This window comes from Apium graveolens, chromosome 6 (assembly GCF_009905375.1).
Source record: "Apium graveolens cultivar Ventura chromosome 6, ASM990537v1, whole genome shotgun sequence".
NCBI classification, from domain to species: Eukaryota; Viridiplantae; Streptophyta; class Magnoliopsida; order Apiales; family Apiaceae; genus Apium; species Apium graveolens.
The window spans coordinates 59,478,469-59,488,212 of NC_133652.1; the positions used below are offsets into that span (position 1 = coordinate 59,478,469).

At 31.2% G+C, this 9,744-nt stretch overlaps 1 long non-coding RNA gene across 2 annotated transcripts; it reads left to right on the forward strand.

Moving 5' to 3' along the window:
• The first annotated feature begins 1,730 nt into the window (after positions 1 to 1,730).
• On the forward strand, positions 1,731 to 4,884 carry LOC141667328 (uncharacterized). 2 transcript variants are annotated; one of them, XR_012552594.1, is made up of 3 exons: positions 1,731 to 1,883; positions 3,050 to 3,549; positions 4,340 to 4,884. It is a non-coding gene; the product is annotated as an uncharacterized LOC141667328 (long non-coding RNA). The 2 variants fall into 2 exon arrangements; XR_012552593.1 differs by having other exon boundaries at positions 4,345 to 4,884.
• The last annotated feature ends 4,860 nt before the right edge of the window (positions 4,885 to 9,744 follow it).

The following is a 9,744-nucleotide window of genomic DNA, read 5'->3' on the forward strand; positions in this document are numbered from 1 at the left end:
TCTCTCTCTCTTTATCTCCCAAAACTCCATTTTTATAAAAGCTTGGTTTTATAAAAAAGCTTCATCGAAGAGGATTATTTTTAATGGATACCGGTAGAGTGCTTCACACACTGAAAAGCAACTGCTAGCAACCATTTTATAAAACTTCGATTTTTAAGGTATGGTTACGATTCCCCCGCTCTTTTTGATTTATACATTTTTCTATATGTGCGATACATGGTTTTTACGGAATAATTGTTATATCACGCTTCCGCTCATTCGTAAATTCCTTCACTTTGACTCTTTAGCAAGTGTCAAACTTACTTACCCATTCAGAAATCTCTTTCTTCATACTTGGACACCAAAAGTTTTCTCTTAAGTATTTGTACATCTTCGTAGTTCTAGGATGAATTGAATATATAATTGGAGTTGTGAGCGTCTCGAAGGATTTCATCTTTCAGCTCGGCCACATTGGGTATCCATATTCTGGAAGAAAATCTTAGTATCCCTTTATCATCCTTTTGACTCCCTTTTTCTTCTCGTATTAACTTATTTGTTTTATACTTCATAATTTCTTCTTGACACCTTCTTATTTTCTCCAATAATTCTAGTTGAAAAGATATAGCACGTAACATATTTGTAGACATATTTGAAATACTAACATCTATTTCAAACTTCTCAAATTCCTTGATCAATTCCTCAGATGAAGTGATCATATTTAACCTTTCTTTTCTGCTTAGAGCGTCTGCCACCATATTTACTTTTACTAGATGATAGTTAATTGCACAGTCGTAATTCTCGATTAGTTCTAACCATCTTCTCTGCCTCATGTTCAGTTCTTTCTGGGTGAAGATGTATTTCAAACTCTTGTGGTTTGTATATATCTCACACTTTTCTCAACAAAAATAGTGCCTCCATATTTTCAATGCAAACACTATAGCTGTCAATTATATATCATATGTTGGATACTTTTGTTCATGTACTTTTAACTGTCTTGAAGCGTGAGTAGGTTTCTCAATGAGGCGGGTTCGGGGTGGGGATCGACATTACCATACCCGCCATACATAAAAAAAAATTGCCCTGTGATCGTCCGTATCCCGCGGGGATTTATAATGTATCCCCATCCCCGCTCACGGGGCCAAACTTAATCCACACCCCGTCTCATCATCCCGTTTTAATTAGTAATTTTTTAAAAAATTTTGATATTTTTTTAAAAATATATTATAAAAAATTAAAATAAATCCATAAATAATTTAAGGCGCCCTACAATATTTTTGTTATATTATGTATGGAACTGAAATAAACTATTTATAATTTATTCTATATTATAAATATGTTTAAGTTTCGAATTATATATATATAGGACGTATACGGGATTGTCGATTCCCGTCCCGAACCCCATTGAGCAATCTGTACTTTTACAACCAAGAGTAACTTAATACAATTATTCTATACCTAACAGAAAACAACCCATTTTTAAAAATATTTTTGTAAAAATATTGAATTTTATTTTACTTGCATTTGAAGTTGTTTTTTTACAGAAGTGAATTAAATATGATTGTAAAATCATGCAAAAAAAATTAAAAAGTTATTTTTATGTAAAAAAGATTAATACAAAATGTGTAACATAGATAAAAAAAGAAAGAGGTCCTATTTTTTTAAAAAGAACTTTCAAAAAATAACACAACTATCAGAGCCGAAATGGGCTTACATGTGGGTCTTCCGAAATGGGCTGTAACCCGCGATTGCTTCTGATTTTACGCCCTTAAATATCATCATTTGTAACAATTTCTCCGTGGACGCACTCTCATAGTCCCAGGGGTTCCATTCGTGTGCTTTTGCCGGGAATTGGCTTGTCGGAACCGGAATTAGTTGTAAAAAAATTCATGTACAATCACGACCAGGTATAAATACTTTATTTTGTTTTGATTCTTATGTGTTTTTTTACATCTCTTCTTGTATAAAACACTGCTTTTTGCCTTAAATCTTTGATCTTTTTTGGTAATTTTGGTGGTATATGTTAATTTTAGGGATATATGTTTTCTGAGTTATTGTTTGTCAAATTCAGAAACTTGGTAGATTTTAAATTTTTTTTATTATTGTCTTTTTTATAAAGCTTTGATCTTTCTTGGTAATTTGAGATTTCTTGTGATTTGTATTTATTAGTTTGCTGATTTCTATTGTTTGTCAAATTCAGAAACTTGCTCGATTTGATTCTTTATGTGTTTTTGATTATGTATTTCACACATTTTTGTATTGAACAGTGGGCTTGTGCTATAAAGCTTTGATCTTTCTTTGTAATTTCGATCTTTTGCGTTATTTTTATGTACCAGTGGTTGTTTTTTGGTTTTCATATTCAGAAACTTGGGTAGATTTGATTGGGAGTGATATCGGATGGTTTATGTATGCCTTGTGAAATATGGACGGCTTATACTAGAATCAAGTCTCATATATAATAAGAGAGTAAAATGTTTGCAAGGTAATCCTACGCTGGACAGTCCCGGGTGAAGACCTTAGATAGGGTAAATTTAGCAAGTACATTTTTAGGAAGATATGAGTTTAACAATGAACATTTCATTTTAACAATGAACATTTCATTAATTTTATAGACACAGTTAGATAGGTCTTGCTTTAGTTTTTAATGAGAACAAATGAATTGACCGTTGCATATGTAAATGGAAATCTAGGGTTTGTTGTTACACGTGTTGAATTATGAGGCATGTAAATTGGTATTTGGACATATCATCATGGTTACGCTCATGTATTAGGTGGATTACGTGTCTTGTACGCTAGTGTGTAAACCAAAAAATTATGGTCTACCTTCTAGGCTAAAATGTGATGTGCCATGTCGTATTGACAAGTTTTTAGTGATATCACATTTGATTGAAATTTCACTACATTGTTTACTTTTCACTTCTAGGCTACAACGTGATGTGCAAAGTTCTAACTTTAAAGCACACTTACTTTTTTTCTTTTTCTTTTTTACATTTCACTGCCATTTTACCTTTTCAACGTGTTATGCTTAGTAATGAAGTGTTTCTTGTTTTTAATTCGGCTGTGGTTTTCTTAGGTGTGCCTCATCTGAGGAACAGGAGCAGAAATGAGAGCGGGGAAAACCTGAGGAGCAGGAGCAGAAGTATTTTCAAGCAGCCATTTCTCGATCTAAGTCCTAGCAGAGAGAACCAGGGGAACAGGAACACGAGCTGGAGCAGGAAAAACCTGGGGAACGGGAACAGATGCCGGACCCGGAGCAGAGGAAAAGTAGGAGGATTCAAACCAGGGAAAACTGAGGAACAGGAACAGAGAGAAGCTGAGGAAAAGAAACAGAAGGATCTTCAAGCAGCTATATCTCCATTGATGTCAGGGCGGGATTCTAGTGTCATCGCAAACGCTCTTCTTCTCCTCATTATTCTGTGGAGTAGTGCTGTTGTATTCTTAAAGCTCTTTTTGTAGTAGAGCTTTATGTAGTCCAATCCACTAGTAGCAGCATCTCCATTATGTTTAGAGCCTTCATGGTTCTTTGCTCTCTCATCACCAGCTATTAACTGTATCCAGCTCTTCTTCAGATAGGTATGCCAGTACTATTTTTTTAATGCCCTTGTCCGTCGTATTAGCATCGTTATTTTTATTAACATTCAAATATACAATTAAACAAAGTGAGAAACATTTCAATTGGAATCCGCAGTTAATATTGTTTTATAAAAATATTCTTTTTGTACAAATGAACATTTTGTCTTATACTTGTAGTTGTCTCCCTACACGTATAAATTGGATATAATTTATATCAAGTAATTATTAATATATTATATATACACGTATATAGAGGGAGGGAGGGGGAGGGAGGCACTGAGATATCAAATTACTTAAACATCAATAACTGTTATGCAGATTTAGAAATCTTATGGGTAATTAAGTCATTTAGATATCAAATTGTAGGTTAAAATAGTAACACTTGTAGATTATTTATTAGTTTCCCTATTACGTACATGTTTTTTTTTCTTTGTTTCTAAAAACTTTTTACAAATAAGATGAAATTTTATTCTAATGTTAATACTTCAAAAAAAAAAGATTCATACCAACTGATTTTGTAACAATAGTTAATCTTTATATCTTTAGTAACCTATCTATGGCCTGGTATTAAACGTGGAAAGTTAACTCGTGAATAAGACAAGGTGACTACCCAGTATCAAACTCTCCTTGGCAACCGGTACCGCCGTACCGACTCTTTGGACTACTCATTTCTACAAGTTTAAGAAAAAATGTGCAGCTGTACAAAAAGAATAGTTCTATAAGCAATTGTTTATATGTATCTGAATGTTAATGGGAATAACGATATTAAATTTTTTTATTTGCATTTAAGTGTAGATGTGCTGCCGTTGCTGCACGCCTGCCTGGTAGGATGGATAATGATATCAGAAACTACTAGCGTACCCAGCTGAAGAAGAAACTCGGTATAGTTGATAGCTCTGTGATGAGACAGCAGAGAACCATGAAGACTCTACACATAATGGAGATGCTGCTACAAGTGGATTGGACTACCCAATGACTACTACTCTTCCTCAGGTACACTGCGGTTCCTGCTCTTGATCCTGTTCCTCAGGTTTTCCTGGCTCCGGCTTCTATTCCTCGGCATCACTCTGCTCCGACTTCTGCTGCTATTTCTCATGGTTTTCCTGCTACGGTTCCCCTGGTTTCTGCTGCTCCGACTCGATCGAGAAATGGCTGTTTGAAAATATTTCAGACGTCATTTTCTAGCGGGAGTCAATAAATTGTTTAATATCTCATAAATAATAATAATTTGTTCGTGTACGTTGTGGTTGGTTATGAATTTAATTAAATTGAAGTTTGGTAGACTAGTAAGAACTTGTCAAATCAAAACTAATGCTATGAGCAAATTATATTTCTTAGGTTGCTCAGCAACTTACAAAAATAGTTATTATCATGGCAATATATAGCTTAAAATAATGTATTATTATCTATACAAATGTAAATTTTAAATTGTACAATATCAAATAGATTTTATAAATTTTTAATTAATCATCAAATGTACTTATATTTCCAAAAAATTTAACCAGTAATTCTATTGTTATTTAATTCTATTGTTATTTAAGTCAAACTTATTGTGTGCTCTTGAATACGTGTTGAAGACCCATATTTAAAATAAAGTGTAAAGTTAAGTTAAGGCTGGCGGGTCCAGGAGGGAGACATAGCGCAAACCTTGAATGTTTGATATGATATTTGTTTTCTAGTACCTGTTTTTTGGTATTCTTTTACTTATGTTTTGTTTCGATTTTATTATCCTTATTTAATTATTATATATTTATACATTTATCTATATTACTTCACTAAATCAAACCTAAGATTTATTAAAGCTAAATCAAAGATTATATGTCGCAATAGATCTAAATGGCTAAAATAAAATTAAAATATATTAACTTATGACTCATGCAACGCATGACAAATAATTCGTATTTTTTTAATATGTCCTATGGAATTTTTTGCAAAAGATTAGTACGTTCCAATAAGTATATATCCAAATATATCTTCCATTAAAATAGTTTTTTATAATAATTAGGTAACCTTAAATAGTTAAATAATTACTTTGAACAATTAAAATTATTAAATTAGATTTTAAAATAAATATGTCTAGCCCAACTATATAAATTTTGAAAAATATAAGCTAGGCTTACGTACATAGGTTATATGTTTTAATTATAATAAATAATTTAATCTAGAATTAATGTATGATTTGAACCATAAAATATTTTGTATTATAACTTTTTTTGGTTGGGGAGATACAATTTTGTAGGAAGACATAAAATAAGAAAAAATAAGTTTGTTGACTATGATAAAGTTTTCATCCAACTAAAGCATATGCAGGATGACCCACGGTTTAAATAAGGAACATCCGAAAAAATAAAACAAAATCACGACTATTTATCTGAATTATATGTTCAATGGACCACTTATCCCGATCTTTTACTCTGGATAAATCTTTCCAATGTGAAATATTTCATAACCCCAACTTCAAATTCCATATATTTTCCGGAATGATCTGCGTTGACGATCTTGAGCTATCGCTAATCTTTTCAGAATTACTTTTACTTTTTCTTTTATATGTTGGATCAATTCTAGACCCGAAATCTTTCTCTCACCAATTTCTTCCCAACAAATTGGAGACCTGCAACTTATTTTATACAAGGCTACATATGTCGGTATTCCAATACTTGCATGATAGCTATTGTTGTAAAAGAATTCAACAAAGTTCATCCCAACTTTGTAACAACTGAGATTTTCGTGAATTATAATATGTGAATGAAATTATATAATTATATGCAATTTATGTGAATTAGTAAAAAAATATTATTATATAATTAATTCCAGTTTGATGAGTCAGTATAAGACTTAAGATATGAAATGTGATTAATGATCGAGTCGAAATACTAGTCGGGCCGTCATGATACGCGACACGTAAAAGCCGTTTATACGAAAAGTTATACGAAAAGTGAATTTGGTATTATTGTAGAAAACGAGAATTGAAGTAATTATGTGAAAATATGTGATGTAAAGAGTCTAAAGTGCCTCTGTGATTATCTGAATAAGTGTACGTAAAGTTGTATCTTTATTGAATTATTTTATGCAATCGGTAAATATAGAAATAAAGTTATAAATGGATTTAAATAGAAAAATTTACAGATATGAGATTTGATTGATTGGATTATATGAATATATGTTATTTGACCCCTATGTAATTGATTTTGTGATTATTGATTATTTAAATAGTTTTAAATAATTTATTATGTGAAAAAATAAGGTTTATTTAGTCTTTGATCATTTTTATAAAATCATAAGAATATATTTAATTCATAAGAGTATAAACGATCTTTGGAATGATTCAATAGAGTTTTTAAAAATACGAGTCTGATTTATTTTAATGTTTTTATATTTTAAAATAATTTTTAGAAAGTTGTTTCCATTACCGTGCATTATCTTGTAAAATTCGTAGAAATTAAATCGTTGGCTCAAAATTATTTTAAAATATGGGGAGAGATATAATTTCTTATTCTTAATTTAAATATAAATTTGGTATATGTTTCAACTCTTACAAAACGGTTTTATATTACTAAATTCATTTTAAGCATTTTTGGCATAGAACAAATGAATAAATAAAAATTAGATTTTAAATTGGTTAATTACCAATTTACCCCGGACAAATCATCCCATTATACCCCTATCCTCCTTCACTCCCCCTACATAGTCTCTTGACATCTCTCTCATTTCTTTCTTTCGATACTCTTTTTTCTCTTCCGTTCTCCCACGTTTTGCATCCGTTTCTCGATTTGAAACCGTGGTTGTGTTTCTTTTCGACACTAGTTTTTGTCTATAATTGAATGGATGATTTTGGTTGATCCAATTTCGAACTCATTAAAAACCATTTCGAGATGAACTTGGATTTAGGGGTTTAAGGCTTCGAATTTTGTGAAACGAACGGGGTAGTGAATTTTCTTGTAAAATCGGTAATTTTCGAGCAGAAAACTATAATTTGGAGCACAATCGAAAATTGTTGCCACTGGTGATGAACTTTGGTGAGCCCGTGGTGAGCCATGATATAATTACTAAGCTATAATAATTCATATAAATTTGTATGTGTATTTGCATGCTGAGCTTAACGAAATTTCAGATTTGTAAATTTTCAAGTTTCTCAAATTTAATTCGAATTATTTGATTAATAGTGGATTACAAGTTGAATTATTTGTTATAATTGAGTTGCATGTGTAGAATATTGATTTTCGGATTTTTTGAAATTGATTTTTTGATTTTATTTTGTTTGAATGAATATGGAATTGAGTTTCTTGGATTTTTAGTCTCGTGTTTTAGTTATTATTTGATACTATGACTAGTTAAGCGGGTATATGATTAAAATTGGATTTACATGTTACGTTTTATAAATTTTGGATTACGTCAAATTGAAATCTTGTTATACTAGTAGGTAAATTGCTTGTTGATTGAATGTGGCGTATGTAGGAGATGTTAAAGTATGTTTCGGAGAATTGGTACTTAATGGCGTTGATTGATTGGTTTTGATTAAGTGGTTATCCTAAATACGAATAGGTCATGCCCAATTTTTAAAAAAATTATTAAAAGATAATTATGTGCGTTATAATGATAGATTTATATACTTTGGTATATTATTCGCGAGTGAAAGAAAGTTGCACATATATATATTTATATGTGTGTGTGTGTCTAAGCAAGAAAGAGAGTAATATATCTAATAAATAGAAGTTATGTGAAATATGTGCTTGATTACGTGCTATATAAATACATGTATGTATAATGGATCAAATATGCCAAATATAAAATATAAGTATAAATATTACAATGTATAATATGATCAGTTTGGTCAAATTATGTATATTAGAGTTGGTTATCCTAACGCGAATGGGTAGGAAAGTTAGACATTCAAATAAACGTCGAATGTTTATAAGATCCCTAACTAGGGTTTATTATTGTATTGTAGATTCATAAAGCGAAAACATTCGAACTAGGAAATGAAAAAGAAATCCTAGGTGGCAGTAGTCTGACCTCTGTGAAAAAGAAAGTATTTGAGGTAAGTAACTCTGCTCTTTCTTATAAGGTGCCGAATGATATGAAATGATAAAGAAGGTTATTTATGATATGAAATGGTAAATAAAGTTGATTACTGATATTGTTATCCAAGCACTTGTTATACCCTTGATTAGCCTGTTTTCTGTTGAACACATATACACCTTATAATTTTTGTTGTTGCGTTCTCATTGTTTATACTTACGCTTACTAAGATCCCCCATTAATGATACATATGTTTTGTTGATACCCTTACTTCGATAAATCTTTATCTTATATATATTGTTAAGGCTTATGTTACCCTTTGAATATGCTTTGTCTTACGTTCCTTTTTATACCTTCGTTTACCCCACTTGAATTCCTGAAATGAAATTAAGAATGATTTTCGACTTGAGAGAGTCCAAATGATTTCAAAGGCTGGTAAATATTTTAAAATAGAATTAAGTTTTAAACATACAATGACTTTTCCAATATAAAGGTTTTCACTGAATTTCTAAAGATTGGATATTTGCGTAAGAGGCCAGCGAGGCTAGTCCAGCTATATAAGAGACTGACGGGGCTAGTCCAATATTAAAGGCCAGTATAGTGCCTTAAGTACCTTATGACCAGAATGGAGGTCAGTACAGGATGATCACCCTTATTTTGTTTAAATGATGAATATTTCAATCAAACACTACTTATTTGATAATAAAGAGAGTTAAAGATTTAAATCGTGCCTTAAGCACTAATCCTATAAAACATTATGATTTAATTTTCAAAAGTGATCTTGAGACTTTCTAGATTTTGACAGTAACCTGCTTATAAAAGATTTATTCAAACCAATTACTTGATTCTTCTAGAACCCAAATCTTGAACCCCTAAAACCCTCAACCATGGATTTAACTTTTTATTGTTGAGTTACTATCAGGTCTTTAATGCTTAGAATTGTTCTTATAGTTACTTGATGAGCCCTTTTAGCTTATATTATTTTGTGTTGATCTAACCTTGGCAGTTAAGTAAGAATATGGTCAGGATTAGGCGCATTGCTTGCAAGAGTGTTTATAACGGTCCCTTTTGTATCGTTAGGTTTCAGGTACCAGATCAGGTAGAAGTTTAGTGTGAGGAATCGTTGGAAGATTTTTGGGGATGTAATCTTTTGTGTTCAGATACAGTTGGGTTATC